General features: G+C 42.3%; 1 protein-coding gene across 2 annotated transcripts in view; it reads left to right on the top strand.

Annotated features, from left to right (window-relative positions):
- SCNN1G (sodium channel epithelial 1 subunit gamma) overlaps positions 1 to 16,542 on the top strand; it is a 1,228,370-nt gene that overhangs the window by 226,781 nt on the left and 985,047 nt on the right. The window lies entirely within an intron of this gene.

Genomic DNA, 16,542 nt, shown 5'->3' with positions numbered 1-16,542 from the left:
TTAGGCCTGTATTTAATCTTTACAGGTTAATTTTGTGGTGTGTCTCTTTATAATATATCGGATGAGAGAGAAAAGTCTCACCCCAAATCGGGGTTTAAGAAATGCCCAGATTGTGGACAGAAAATGTCCGTCACGGATGGACATGCCCAATGTGTTTACTGTCTGGGGGCTAAACACCTCCAAGACTCCTGCAGTATTTGCCACTCCTTTTCATCTTGGGTTCTCTTAGAGAGAAGGAGAAAACTCATAGATAGGGGGTTGCTGCAGCATACTTTCTCTGAGGCGTTGGGTAGCCAGGAAGGTGCCAGCACTTCTTCAAAATCGTCTGATTCTAAACAAACCAATAAGGCAAAGAGATCAAAGGGTACAGGGTCATCGGTTCCACAGTTCTCGGAACCGAGTGTCCCTTTGGTTTGGAGCCAGCTCCCAGTCTTGGATCCGGTCTCTGAGGTTACCTCATCTCCTCTGCTACAGTCAGCACCTGAGGTGCATTCCTCAAAGTCTTCGGTCAGCCTCTCTGATATGGATATGGATCGGCTAGTGCAGAAGCTTCTACAGGCACCAGGACTTGCTAAATTGTTGTCTGCCCCGACCACTTGGGAGCCGAAGACCATTGAACCGGACTTGACTACTCCTCCTCCAAGCCGTACTGGACTCTCGGAGCCGAAGGAACCCGAAACGATAGTTGTCAAATGTATGAAACTGAGACCCGCACCAGTGTTATCGGTTCCATCTACTCAGATGTCCTCAGCGCCGACCGAGGACACTAGGCTCTGACACTCTCCTGTCGGGTCCGGGGAGGATAGTTGGACCGATTTGTCTGTGCCGACTCTTCCTCTCAGGACTTCAGCTCGGATGACCTCGGCTCCCACCTCGGGCTCGGAGCCCATGGTTTCGGTGCGGGAGGATCATACGGTCCCTCCGGATCTGTCTACCCCTTCTCATTGGAGCCATGGTGCTTTTGATGCCATGAGGAGAGTCCTGTCTTCTAAGACATCGTCTGCATCAGTTTGGGCTTCCTTCTCCTCTCAAGCTCCTGTGTCCGCTTGTACGTCTACCGGTCCCTCTAAGCATAGAGAACCTGAGCCTCAAGTGGCCCCACAGGGCATCCCCTGCTCTTCCGAGACCTCCCCAGATCTCCCCACTGAGGAGGTACCCAGGAAGAGACTGTGCAAGAGGAGGCACTTAGACTCCCCACAGGCGACTTTGACATCCGACATGGACTTGGATGAGTCAGAAGGGTCCCCTCGATTCCTTCTCTGAGGATATCTCCTTTGTGGAGATATTAGAGATCCTTAGTCAGAGGGGAGATTGGCAGTCCAAAACCCCTACTGAGGACGAGTCAGTGCTCTTGAAGGCTTTTGGGTCTCAACCTTCCACTTCTTGGGTGTCTCCGCCTTATGACGAGCTCATGGAGCTGATCTCTCGTAAGGCGTGGGAGTCACCGGAGGCCATGGAACCTGTCCCTCTGAAGCTGAATAAGTTCATTTCTGCCCCAGTGGACAAAGCCTTTTTGACCAAAGGAGTGCCTGTTGATGCCATGGTGGTAGCTACAGCCACCAAAAAGGAAGCATCTGAAACATCCGCATCTATCCATCCTCCTAACAGAGATTCTAGGATCATGGACAGATATGGGAAAAGCATGTTTAGTTCAGTGACTTTTTCTCTGCGATCGCTGAACTATTTAACCCATTTTACGAGACTGCAAAGAGATCTCCTTAAAGAGCTAGGAGATGCTCTCCAGGGTACGGTAGCTGCAGGGGTTGCCGACAAAGTCAACACACAGCTCGCTACCCTAAATTCGGTTGTGAACTCGTCCATGCGTCTCATATCTTATGCAGCTGATGGTTCGAGTGGATCCGCTAGTTCAGTCATTACTCTGCGGAGACGAGCCTGGATGCATCTCTGTTCCTTTGCGGAGCCCTTTATGTCTTCCTTTATCAACACCCCATTTGATGGCTCATCACTGTTTGGGCCTAAAGTAAAGGAAACTTTAACCAGGTGTGAGCAGGAAGGCAAGACCCTGTCTGCCGTTGAAGTCCGTTTTTCTACCCCCTACTCGGCCCTACCCCAAGGGCCCTAGGGGAGGGAAAATGTGGTTCCGAAAAGCACAAGGAGCCTTTCAGGACACACGTGGAGAAACCCCCACTAGAGGCAGAGGAGGGGGTTATAATGGAAGATGCCGCCCGCATGGCAGAGGCTAGTACCATCCTGGTTATTCAATATTTCTTCTTCCCCTCCGGGAAGTGCTTCCTTGTAGAAATAAATAAAAGGGTATATATACTCGAGCAAACAAGATCTGAGGTAATTCTAGCAGTGCAATTGTGGGATAAGGGGCTTGGTCTTGAGCTACTGGCAAACCTTGAACTTTGCTATTGGCTGTGTCGGAGCCGAAGATCGGCTCCGAACCCATCCGTAAGAATAAAGGCGAGATAAACAACTCACATGGAACATTATGGTAAATACATAACTTCTTTTTCTTTTTACTAAAACAGTTTAATACTCAAAAACACAATTTTCATATTGTCTCATTTCACAATAGGAAAACTGAAACCATGACTGAAGCAAAAAATATTTGGATTACTCCTAGATGGCAAACTGAAATATGCCCAACATATTCTCCAAACTATCAAAAATACTCACAAAAATAGGCTCTCTTTATAGAGCAAATCAATATCTTACAGTATCCAAAAGAAAATCCATAGCAGCAACCTACCTACTCCCATATCTATTGTATGCATTACCTATCTTCACTAATCTCAACAATACTCTCAAGTCCAAACTTGATGTAAGGTGTAGTAAAATTGTAAGATTCACCACATATTCTTCTCATAAAACCCACCACGACACAGCCCAAAAGGACATAAGTTAGCTACAACAGAACATTACGCTCCAGTAACAAATCTCTCTTAGTTGTAACCAGTTCAAAAATACTCTTTCAGAAACTCACTGTTGTCACTGTGTCTCAAACCTGTGGAACTCCATCCCATTAGTGTTGATGCTTTAAAAGTCTGCTAAAACAGAATCTGCAAGGCAAGTGGCTCTTCTCTTGCGCTACACTTGGGTAATTTTGGTTCCTGAAGAAAGTATAATCTGCACTTCCTCTAACAAAAAGACAGCTGCTCTGTACTAAATTCCCATTTGGTGAGTATTACACTGTCCCTTCTGTTTACTACTGTAAACATTTAACTGATTATATTTCTTAACTACCTACTCTTAGTTAATACACATTCTCCCTCATCATACCATGACTAACTCATTTCAGCTCAGATGTTAATCTTTGCCTTCCCTTGTTTTATTTATATTCCTGTCTTCTACAACCTTATACAAATGCACAGATAATCTCTTATTTTTTCATCTTCCTATAGTCACAAATTGTATGATACAAGGTTAGCATTAATCATCCGCTACACCTAATTATGTATGCAAAAATGTATATGTAACCATGATGAAAATATTATATACAGTGTGGAAAATGAATATATACAGTATATTGCCTAATGATGAGAATGTTGGAGCTTTTCTCCTTGGGCCTCTGCCGATACAGAGAATCTATCCCAGTCGGACTTTCCTGGTCAACAAAGATGAACAAATAAATAAATGTAGGCACAGCAAAGTCATGATCAGAAACATGACTTTTCCTGTGGTCTGTTATGACCCTCCAAAGTTAATTCACTCATAGTCTGCCATGCTGCTACATGGTAAGCTGTACCAGAACATTTAACTTTCCTGATGTGGGGATCTGCCCTCACCTCCCCAGTTTGTAACTGTATTAATGCTGATAAAAGTGCATTAAGCTATTTCTCCTTCCTCCAGTTTGGTGTGACATCAGAGTTAGTGTATTTGGAGATTGGGGATATGGAGCAGAGCCCCATGTCATCAGACCTGGGGGGGGGGGGTACTGAACCCCTGCACAAGATATCAGACAATATTTTTTTTCTTACCACTGTAGTTAGTGACAATGGCAGTCAGGTATAATAAGGTTATTTAAGGTTAACCTCCTTTTGAACCAGCAGCTACTGTGGATATAAAATTTCTGTCTTGGAAGACAGCTTTGCTTTTGGCTGTCACTTCAGCAAGAAGGGTTTTAGAACTACAGGCTCACATGGCAGTGGAGCCTTTCATTATATTTTACCTGGACAGGGTGGCCCTCAGGACCAATCCTTCTTTTATGCCTAAGGTGGTATCCAGCGTTGCTCTTAACCAGACCATTCACCTGCCAACGTTTTTCCTAAATCCGCAGAACAAGGGGGAGCAGATTCTGCATTAATTGGATGTACATAGACAACTAAGAGTCTACTTAAACAGGACAAAATATCTACAAAAGTCTGAGCAACTACTGGTAGCATTTGCTGCAGGATCAGAGGGGAAGGCTATATCAAAGCAGACTATTTCTAAATGGATAAGCCACTTGCACCATGGTAAACCTGTGCCCAAGGGGATCATATCCCATTCCACCAGGGCTGCCTCTACTTCAGCAGCTTTTCTCAGAGGGGTCCCAACCAAAGACATTCTAGAAGAAGCTGCTACTTGGAGCTCTGTTCATACTTTCACAAAGCATTATCATTTACCTCTCTTCTCTAAATCCAGGGCAGGCTTTGCCACTGCAGTCCTGCAGGGCCTTACAGCTGCTCCTAATGCTGTTTAGTTCCATGCTCCCATCCATAGCTTTGGGATTCTACCCAAATGTAATGATTGCAACAGTGAAACACGAAGAACATAGTACAGTTGTGTACACTTACCATAAATGTAGATGTTCAAGTGTATTCACTGTTGCAGTCCGGGTTCCCCACCCGCCATCCCCCATTCTATACCTTTTCTTTCCTTCACTATACTCAAAAGCCTTTTTGGTGTATTTGCATTTAGTTGAAGGTAAATTTTATATTTCCAAAAGTGCATTTATATATTTACAGTTTATTTATATATATTTTTGCTCCCCTTTTGGGGGGCACCTGACATCTGGGGCAAGAAAAACTGATTAAAATGGCGTCTGCTTCATGTTTTATTCCCCTGACAACCTGACGTCATGGAAGAGGAGACAGCAACTGACACAGGATCCAAGACCTTGTTATTCAGGCCGACTGAGGGCAGCCTGCCAGCAGATTACCCAATTGTAATGACTGCAACAGTGAATACACTCTAACATCTACATTTATGGTGAGTGCACACAACTGTACTTTCCTGATGATGGAAGTCTGTCAGAAAAGTTGGGGATGGATGTCCAGCAGAAACTAGCATTCTTCTTTCATGGTGGGATATTGAATAATTTGTTTCACTACTGCTTTTTAGGGGAACCTGGGAAGCTGCTGCTGATGTCAGCACATTAGTAGTGCTAGTTGTGGCAGACCATTAGCTTATATGCCTACGTGCATACACTAAAACTACACATTTCATTACATGAGCGAGTTCTTTTTATTGGAATGATAAGGAATATTGTAGAAGCTAGCTGCCTTGCCACTTTTTGTGTATAGTTTTGTTTGCAAGTTTGTTTAGCATCATTTTATGAGTACTCATATGAGAAGCTGTAATATACTGATCTGAACTGTTTTTTTCAAAAGGGAAATGCAGACGTGAAACCAGTTATACTAAAGCCGTATTGAATTAAGAAAAAGGTATTAAATTCTTTAAAAAATAAAAAAGAAGTTGCACTATACTTAGTCTTTTAAATATGTAATATATACAGTCTGTTAAATATATAATATTTAGAAGTATGTGAAATTATATATATTACACATGTACATTTGCTATTGTACAAGTGTATTTGAAAATTAACCTCTGTTGTGTGCACTCTTCCGCAGTGCTTGAATGCTACATTTATATGCTACTGAATGTCAAAGGGTATTATTTTTTTGTCAAACTCTCCGCATCTAAAATGTTATAGTAGAAACAAGCTTAGGAAATGAGGAAAAAGGTTTCTGCTAGGTAGTGTTTTCTCTACTGCCTGTGCAGTTTCTAGACTGTGTAGTCTGCTGTGACCGCTTGGACTGTCACTTGGGTTCTGTTATAGCTACATGAATGCTGGGCACTCACTTCTTCTGCAGCCGTCTGCAAAAGAAGAGAGTACCCACCACTACACATGTGTAATGAAAAGTACTGGCTTGAGTACATGTCAAAGTAGTGGAGTAAAATATTTCCAGTGTAGCAGATGAGGGCTAAATGGTCAAAATTCTAGAGTGGTAAGATGGGGAACAAAAGCCATGTGAGGCGGCAAAACAATAGTAGGGAGTTGTCTTGAAATTGCCATTTCTCCAGACTATCACAAGGGATCTGTTCCTTCTTCTGGTAGATGTAAACAAATTCTAAGAATGATGCTGCATTAAACATTATTATCCTTAAGCCTACAGTTGTCTGAGAGAAACCTGGATAATTCACTTAAGTTAGGGTCATAAGTGGGACACCTTTTCAAATCCCATTGGCCAAGGTTCATTTGGACTAGAAAGACGATATTAAGACAAACAGCTTTCAGGGTTTGATAATATCTCAGAAGATGTTACTAACTAATGACTTTGACTGTACAATGCTTGTGTACATGCAGTTACATGCTGCTAGGTATAAACACAGTCACATGTAGAAAGTAGAAAATGGTGAGACCCAGCCAATGCCCACATCTTCAACAGTGACTAGTGATGTGCTTACACTAGGTAAAGAGCTGTGTAGTAGCAGGAAGCCTGAACCTGAGATGAAATGTACTCAACTTTCTCTGGAAGGAGTTATGTCTGGAGAAAAGATAGTGGATAATAGTAAATCTAAATTTGTGGTATATTTGTCAAAAATATCTCAAAGAGAGTGTTGTGACAGGCTTAGCTTTAACATCTCAGGACTTAGAAAGGTAGCCAAAGATGTCTTTGACTTGGTATAGGCCATCTGCATACTGAGATAAGGGGCTACTCTGCCAATAATGGACTCATAAAGGAGGGATAGAATGAGAAGATATACAACAGTTGGTAGTCCCTAAAGTCCTACAGTAGGGAATTTCTGGCCATAGCCCATAGTATTCATTTTTTTAAACCATTTGGGAATAAAGTATACAAAAAGAAGGCTTACATTAACTTCTTTTTGGCCCTGCATTGTAAAAGATATGAAAGCATATTGCAAGACATGTGGGTAGTGTCCGAAGGTTGGTGTGGCAGGAGGCAAAGCTAAGGCTACTTTGGCAACATTAACTTTTATTAAGAAACCATTTAGAAGGTAACCTTAGATTTTGTGGGACTTGCTTGGTACTTCTAGCACAACAGGAATGATATGTACATTGTTGATAGTTGGTTATGTCACTAGGTTCCCTGAGGTGGTGGCCTTGTTATTAGATGATGCAGAAATAGTAGTTCTGGAGGGAGCAAATACTCAGTTAGAAATGCTCAGCAATGTTTGTGGTTTTCTTCAGGAATTACTGACCACCTGGCTTGTTTGTTGAAGTGCTATATGGTAAAGCAGCTAAGAAATACCTCCTAGTATCCTCAAACAAGTAGCTTGGTGAAAACATTTGACAATACTCTTGAGATATTGAGAACATTCTCAAACCAGTTTAAATGGAAGTGAAACAGATACTTACTCAAAATCCTTGTTTGTTTATGGGGAGGTGCCGCAACCATCAATCATTTTTTTAATTATTTGAGCTACTTTATGGTCACTACATGGGGGTTTTAAACTTAATTCATAGTCAGTGGGGTGGTGAATGTGCTTACCCACAAGGAGTGTGTTGTGGATTGTGCTGAATGTTTGAAATAAGCTTAGGGAGCTCATTTGGGTTGGCACAGGAGCACATAAGATATAAATTGCAACAAAATAAGTTTGGTGTGACAGGACAATGAGAGCCCTAGATTATACTTTAGGTAGAATGACAATGGTGCATATTCCTATTTGTCAGAATAAGCTGCAGGCAACATGGCAGTGACCTTTCACTTTTGTAAGGAAAGTAAATGATGTAATTTATGTGAATATTTGCCAGGTAGAAGGCAAAAACAGGGACTCTACCATGTCAATATGATGAAACCCTGCCATAATGAAGAGACTTAAGTACTTAGTATATACAGTAAGTTACAAGGGGAATCAGATGGAGGTCTTGTGATAGATTAGTGTTGCTCAAACGTATGCCTCACTGGATGAGGTAACTTTGTTTCAGCATCCATCCCCCACACAGGTTCAGGAAATACTGGCAGTATCACGTAAGTTTAAAGATATGTTCATAGCTAAGCCATAGTGTACCCAGCTGGTACAGCACCACATAGACAGGATTATAATAGCCAATCATACAAGCTCCTTACGTGGTGCCTGAGTCTATGGTCTTGACTGGTGATGGTAGTGGCAAAAAAAGATGGGAGCACTAGGTTTTGTGTCGACTGTAGGAAACTAAACATTACAGTTTGTTGTTTGTTGTTCTGTTAATAAAATTGGACCTCAGGAATTCAACAATAAAAATGTCTATATCTGTGAGAGGTGTTTATATCACATTATCGAAAGATGAAAATAGCGAATGCTATTTCATCGAACCTAAAATATCTAAACCACATAATATCCAACATTCAGAACAGCAAATTTTTTCCTTGGGGGAAAAAATTTGCTATTCCGAAACACATACACACAACACAAGCACACCTAAAAAACATCAGTACACACACATACACTTATAATCCTACAACTAACCCTATACTAAACTATACAGACACTACTATCTATCCACTTACCTTAACCCAAACCCTAACCCTAAGGTCCATCACTATCGCACACTCACCTAACCCGTGCCCTAACCCTAACTCACTTAACCCACCCCTAACCCTAATTCACCTAACCCGCGCCCTAACCCTAACTCACCTAACCCGCGCCCTAATCCTAACAACCACGCAATGGCACACTTACTGAAACCGACCTGTAAATTTCCACCACAGCGCTGAAAATAGCGAAGCCACAGAACCGGCCAACCGAATTCTTTCCCTAGGAAAGAATTCGGTGTTCTGCAGCTTCGCTACTTTTAGCATTTGCTCAAAACGGGTCGATATTAGAACATTCGAAGTTTTAAAACTTCAATGTTCTGATGTAGACCCTGTGAGAGGCAGGCTGTTCTGAAAACAACCTGATGGTGTACTCTTCTACAGTTTCTTTGTTTCACTGGTAGTATCAAAGGCTCTGCATCTTGTGTAGTTTACTTTGGTGCTGTGAAGATCAGACGTTTGTGGGTTCTATCCCACACTAGCTGCATGTATCCATGTACAGTACTGACACTGTAGCTTTACATAGTACTGATGCACTGCCCTTCACATGAGATGTTAAACAGCAATCCCACCTGTCTGACTTGGTGGTAGCCTAGATGAATAGTAAAGATCTGATGCAACATAACAGAAAAAGTTGAGTTTTTTGAGTAGTAATATAACTAGCAAGATAACGCAATGATTTACTAAGCCATATTACAATAGTGTAACTAGGGGTCATGGCTAAAAGCTCCATCGTCGTTTACCAGCTAGTAGTAACTCCAAAGTCTTCTCTTAAGAAAGTGAACAAAGCTCATAGTCAAAAGTATTCCACTAGGAAGAGTAAGTACTAAAATTATAGTAAAAAAAAAATCTTTGTGGGACTGTGGAGGGTTTGAGTCTCCAGTTGAACCATTGCCTGTTCCTTTAAGAACAAGGAGTCTTCTCCCTAGTGCTGAAGGACCATGGGAGGAAAGGACTTAAAGAGCAGGGGAGGGAAGGGTTGGGGTGTTCTGGCTGAGGTCTGGGCTCACTAGGCCTATTTCCTTGGTCAGCTTACCATCTTTGTTTTTTTTTCTCTTTGCCTGGGTTGAGAGGAAGAAAAGGACCAGTGTTTGGGAGGGTAATTCCTGCTAAACCTAGGTGGCTGTACTTGCAAGAAGTCTTTGACAGCCTGCATAGATTTAGCTTTGTCCTCCAAGGTCTTAAAAATTGCTTCAGCTGTAGGTCAAATTGCTTCAGCCATAGGTTTGAGCAGAAAATCCTTGTCCAAAGGTGCATCCAGAAGTTCAGATTTCACATGTTCTGGAAGGAGCAGTTTCTTTAATCAAACATGCCTACGAATAACTGACCCAAGCAGCTTCCCTGCTTGATGTTTCTAGAGCATCAGAACCATGATGAAAAGACTGCTTAGCAACTTGGAACATGAGTTGCAAAGTTCAAGCAACTATTTAAAGAGACCTCTGTTCTCCATCCCCTCAAGTTCCTCCATCATTTTGTCTCCTGGGATTTGACCATATGGAACTGGCAACTGAGAGCTTTCATATCCAGGGTGACAGAGGTGTAAACTTGCTTCCCAAATCTGTCAAAGGTCCTACCCTTTTTCTCATTTGGCCTAAGAGTTTCTTGAGATGCTGCCCTTAGCTCCATTGGGATCTTGAGACACCACCTCAAGATCTTTCACAGGATTTCTAAAAAGGTGTAAAACTGGTCAGGTTTCCTGTGAGCAGGTGGTTGGGTGTCAGCCTGCAGGGAAAAGTGAAGTATAACGTCGTCCACTACCTCTAGAACTGGAAGAATAGTAACAGGTATGTGCTTAGGGAGTTTTTAAAAATTCTCTTACCCTTTTGTTGGATTTAGGGTAGTCCTGAGCTTCCCAGTTGAAGAACTCCCTTATTTTTGGAGTGTCTCCCCCAAAGGTGAAGTACTCAGGTAATGAAGGTAAGGCAGGAAATTCATCAGACTCTGAATCAACATATGAACCGGTGAAGATTTGGTCAGCAAATGCTAATTCAGTTAATTTTCATCAGAGTCATAGGAATCCATGTTCTCCTGGGGGAAAGATCCATCTTTGTTTTTCTAAGAGAAGATCCTGTAGGAGGGGGTTCTTGCAGTGCTATTCTCCTTGGATCTCAGTTTGTCTGAGATTCTCAGCCTATCTGAATAGATCCTGCTGATAGGCCTGGAGAGATTGGGAACAAGAAGACCTAGGCTGTGGCAAGCTGGATGCAGCCTTTTTAAGGTTGGCCTTTGGCTTGGGTCTAGGTGTTGCATCAGATGTACTTGGGCCAGGCCACAGATGGACAGCCATGGCCTCTGCCATAGTTCCATGATGTTCCAGTAATGATGACTTCACTCTAACCTGGGGGATTTGGAAGACCTGGTATGGATGTCAGAAACCGAGGCCTGCAAATTAGACCTGGACCCAACCAATGACCCTAGTTATTCATGTCATGCAGATGTGGAGGGGCTGCTGGCATATTGGACTCCAGAAAGGTGTCAGTAGAGGACTCAATCTCTCACTTGGTCTTTGGAGGGAACTGTGAAGATGTCTTTTCTACTTCAATAATTATGACTCTGGGTGGACAGGCGAATGGCGAATGATTGTTGTCTGCTATTCTAGTGTGCTTGAGATGCATCTCCCTTCATTTACAAGAAGGGTTAGAATCAGAGTGACTGTCACATACCATGCTGTGCAAATGCCCCTGACACTCCCTTTTCTTGTCTATAAACTCAGTTAAAGACTCAGCCCTACACTTTATAGGATGAATGTTAAAATGAGTGCAACGGGACAATTGGATACATCTTGCTTTGGGCTTAGGCAAAAAAGACAGAGTATGGAAGCTTTGCTGTGGAATTTCCCAGTAGGCTTGGTGAGATTGGGAACAAGAAGGCCTAGGCTGTGACAAGCTGGATACAGCCTTTTTAAGCTCGGCTTTTGGCTTGGGTCTGGGTGTCGCATTGAATGTACTGGGGCCAGCCCACAGACTGGTATTTCTCATAAATAACATGTAATACGGCAGTGCAGGTTAACATTATTGCAACAGTGAGGACACTCAAGCATCTATATTTATGGTAAGTAGACTCAGCTGTACTTTATTTCCCAGGAAGATTAACAAATGCCTCCTCTGTTTTGCTGTTAAGTTCTAATCTAGCACTAACCTAGTTGTTGGAAAAATAATGTGTACTTTAAAAAGTTCCATTTGACCATTTTTTCAGCATAAATTTGATTTACAGTTTCATAAATTGTTTTTGGAACAGTTACATCTTTGCTGACTATGTTGGAGCCAGTCCAGTGGGTAAAAGTAAACTTTCTGTCCCTTTCTCCTACGGGCCATTAATTAATTCTTCCATAGTTTCTACAATACTCAAGTTGTTCTTTCTAACTCCCAACACTCCCAACAAGGTTAGTTACTTCCCTGAAGCCTCATGTCATGCATAGTAAATTTTGTTTTGTTCAGCATACACCTCTATTGGTACACAGTGATATATTTTAGTTAATATCTTGCCAGCTCAGTGTTATGTGTGTCAATATTTTTGAATGCTACTGGCTGAATGTATGGTTATATAATTTGAAAGTTGTATTGTAATGCAATGTAAGATCACAATGTGCTGAAATGTTGACATTTATACATGGAGTATCTACAGCACACAGTGAGTGCCAGTCTGCTGAACTGTTGACATTGACTGTGTGCTGCAGATGTACTATGTCTTTGAGCTTGGTGTATTAACTTGTTATTGTGATATCAATGTAATTAAATATTCTCCTATTTGTAGTAACGTTATGTTGCTGTTAAACCACACCATACAAGGATGATTCCAACTCTGTCTCCCTCTTCTTTCATTAATCTCTGTCCCATAGAATTCCACTTAACTCCTCTCTCTCCCTTTCTCTCCCTGTCTGTTTCTCACACTGTTTTTCTCAGTGAAGACTTTAACCGTATATTGGATTGCACCTAAATCCACCTAAATGTTCTACATCTCAGATCTATTTCCCAGACTCATCTATCCTACTCCTCTGACCTATGTTCCATCCCTCCCCCACTTAACAGTAAGACTTTAATCCGTCCATAGAGGCTCATAAAGAATAGCTGCTGAGTAATCGAGCATACAGTAGCTCTTTGCTTCCTGACCTATACTCAACTTACCTCAGCACTTATTTGCTCTTTGATTATATGGAAGTAGCCATCCATAACTGAGTGTTTAGATCAAATGGTGATCCTAGAAAGCATGTAAGCCTCCAATCTGCCTGCTCCTGTTAAGAGTTTACTTACAGTATCTTATTTCCAGCTCGAAATACCTCTACCACAAAAAGACTGCCACCTTATTCACACTGCTTGTGACTGAGTGTAAAAGCACTGCTGTGGCCTTCAGCCTTTACCACAGTCTTTGTATGTCCATGTGTACAGTATGTTCTCTACCTCCCACCAAATCTGTTTAAGTAAAATTCTCTTCTACTCTTTCTCTGCTAAGTCTTCTTTTTTTTCTTTATTATCCCTCTCTTTAAACTTTTACACACTTCACTGCTAACGTCATTTAATTGTGAATTAGAGCAAGGGGTACACCTTGCATGGTCACAGTGTAACAAATATCCTTTTTGTCTGTATTCTTCCCTTTCAGTTATCCCTACTGATTGTCATGCAGACGGTGTAAGAGTGCAAGAGTGCAACTAGAGGTGGTGACTAAAATCTCCAGCCTTTTCTACTACCTGGCAGCAACCCCAGCAGTAAAAGAAGGCAAGGAGAAGGTCACAGCCTGAATTGTCTCCGCTAGTAAGAGTAAATAAAATTGTTTGGTAGAAAGTACCTTATAGTAAAAAAGTTTTCTTTTTGGGACTGTGTAATACCCTAACTGGACAATGGCAAGAATCAATTCTTTTCCACATAGATTTACAAATGCACCCCCCCCCCCCAATTTGATATTAAATTACAGTTTGGTGTGAAGGATTTGTGGCACTGGCCAGTACATTTCTTTATACTAGGCAAACTGCTGAATACATATAAACAGCTATAAATCCAATAATCCTTACTGTAATATTCTTCATGTGGGCAATCAGATTAGGGATATAACTGAGCCATGCAAAAATAATTTGTACTTAAAAAAAACAATTTAACTTACTTTTTCATAGATTGTTTTTGGAACACCTGCATCCTCACTGACTCTACTGGAGTTCAACTCCATTCTCCTTCCTTAACTCAACTCCCCCAATCCCTTGTTATTTAAATTTATACTTATGCTCCATAGTCATACTCTACCCACAATTACACCTCCACATATCAGCACTCTGATGTTCTTCGTGTTTCACTGTTGCAGTCATCACATTTGGGTTATCTGCTTGTAGTAGCCCTCAGTCGGCCTGATTATCAAAGTCTTGGGTCCTCTGTCAGTTGCTGTCTCATCTTCTGTGACGTCAGGTAGTCAGGGGTGTAAAGCATGCAGCCAATGCCATTATATCAGTCTTTCTTGCCGTGCGGTGCCCGAAGCAGAAGCAGTTCCCAAGTGCCAGTCGTCTGACTCCTGAAATTTTCGTTTGAGTTTCAGAACCAACGTTTTCAACTAAAGCTAAGTACCCCGTTGGGGAAACTTTTTCTTGTTCTATACCGATGTCAGTAAAAGTCAATAATTGTAGTTCTTGTGGAAAGCAAATACCTCATAAAGATTTTCATTCGTACTGTATTCCTTGCCTAGGCCCTGACCACGACATACCTCGCTGTCGGTTTTGTGCCTTATTTAAACAACGATCTGTTCATCTTCAGTATATTTTTGCTTCTAAATATTTTGGTGCTCGGTTCAATTATCCAGATATGTCTTCGGTAAGCCACCCAACTGCCGACATTCCAAAAAAAACGCAAAGATAAAGACAGAGACAGGCCGCCTAGGTCTAAAGCTGCTGACGATGCTTCTCCTAAGCTAGTCGCCAGTTCACTGGTACTCACTGAGGTGCTTTCACAGCCCCTGATACCCACTACTTCAAATTCGCAGGCTTCTACTGAGACCCATTTGGAGTCCAGTATGCCGCGAGATGCTTCAACTGTGGAACCTGCGGATGTCTCTACCTGGGATGGGTCTGGAGCCGCTGTGCAGGCACCGGCTTCTGAGGGTGTATTCAGGCCTACTGACTTGCATATTAAACCAACGCCATCTTCTTCTTCAAGGCCTAAAACTCGAACCATGCCTAGGGAACCAATGCCCAGACCACATGGTCAGGCCTCTATGCCTAAAAAACAAATGACAAGAATGGCTGAAGACATTATTACTTTAATCAGGGGAAGCCAGCCTTCCCCCTCTTAAGATACCTAGGACTGCGTTTGCTTATGATACTTCTGACCAGGGTCTACCCTTATCTACCTATGAGGATTCTGATGCAGAGGACTCTTTCCTCTGCTTCTCCCCCAGAGGATTTTTCTTTCAGTGAAACTTTGCATACTCTTAGGGAGCATTTTCACTGGGAAAGCCAGGATTACTCTGATTCTAAAAAGAGGCTTAGAGATTTGTTACTCCTGCCCCAGCATAGGCCTTTAGCTATCCCTCCTGTGCTGGACATTGTTGACGATGCCTTTTCGGAATCTAGCTTGGCACCTGACTCTTTTCCTCCTGCTCCCAGAAAACCTGATAGAGATTACAGGGATGTTCTTCGTGTTTCACTGTTGCAGTCATTACATTTGGGTAATCTGGCAGGTTGCCGTCAGTCGGCCTGATTAACAAAGTCTTGGGTCCTGCATCAGTTGCTGTCCCTTCTTCCATGACGTCAGGTCGTCAGGGGTATAAAACATGCAGCCGACACCATTACATCAGTCTTTCTTGCCGCGTGGTGCCCGAAGCAGAAACAGTTCGCAAGTACCGGTCAGCCGACTCCTGAAATTTTTGTTTTCGAGTTTCAGATCTGAAGTCTTCAACTAAAAAGCTAAGTACCCTCTTGGGGAAACTTTTTCTTGCTCCTTACCGATGTCAGTAAAAGTTAGTAATTGCATTACTTGTGGGAAGCAAATACCACATAAGGATTTTCATTTATACTGTATTCCTTGCCTAGGCCCTGACCACACCGTGCCTTGCTGTTGGTTTTGTGCTTTATTTAATCAATGCACTATAAAACGTTGGAACATTTTTGCTTCTAAATATTTTGGCTCACGCTTTAATTATCTAGAAATGTTGGTTAGCAATCCGACTACCGGAATCCCTTAAAAACGCAAAGAAAAAGACAGAGACGGGCCGTTGAGGTCCAAAACTGCCAATGACGCTTCTCCTAAGCCAGTCGCCAGTTCACCGGTACTCAGTGAGGTGCTTTCGCAGCTCCTGATACCCACTACTTCTGATTCGCAGGCCTCTACTGAGACCCATTCAGCGTCCGGTATGCCGTGAGATGCTTCAATTATGGAACCCGCGGATGTGTCTACCTTGGATGGGTCCGGAGCCGCTGTGCAGGCACCGGCTTCTGAGGGTGTTTTCAGGCCTACAGATTTGTATATTAGACCGACGCATTCTTCAAAACTAAGGCCAAAATCTCGACCTATGCCTAAATAACTGATGCCTGGGCCACATGTGCAGGCCCCTATGCCTAAAAAACAAATGATCAAAATGGCTGAATATTTAATTACTCTGATCAGCGGTAGCCAACCCCCCCCCCCCTTCTAAGAGGCCTAGGCAAGACATTGATTATGAATCTTCTGAACAGGATTCTATTTCTTTTGACTCTTCTAATTACCAGGAATTGTCTATACCTACTTATGAGGACTCTGATGCAGAAGATTCCATTCCTTCTGCTTCTCCCCCTGAGGATTTTTCTTTTGGGGAAACTTTACATACCTTAAGGGAACATTTCCACTGGGAAAGTCAGGATTTCTCTGAATCTAAAAAGAGACTT

The sequence above is a fragment of the Protopterus annectens genome, chromosome 12.part0 (assembly GCF_019279795.1).
Source record: "Protopterus annectens isolate FY-2018-M chromosome 12.part0, PAN1.0, whole genome shotgun sequence".
Classification (NCBI taxonomy): Eukaryota; Metazoa; Chordata; order Ceratodontiformes; family Protopteridae; genus Protopterus; species Protopterus annectens.
This window is presented reverse-complemented; position numbering and strand designations above follow the sequence as displayed.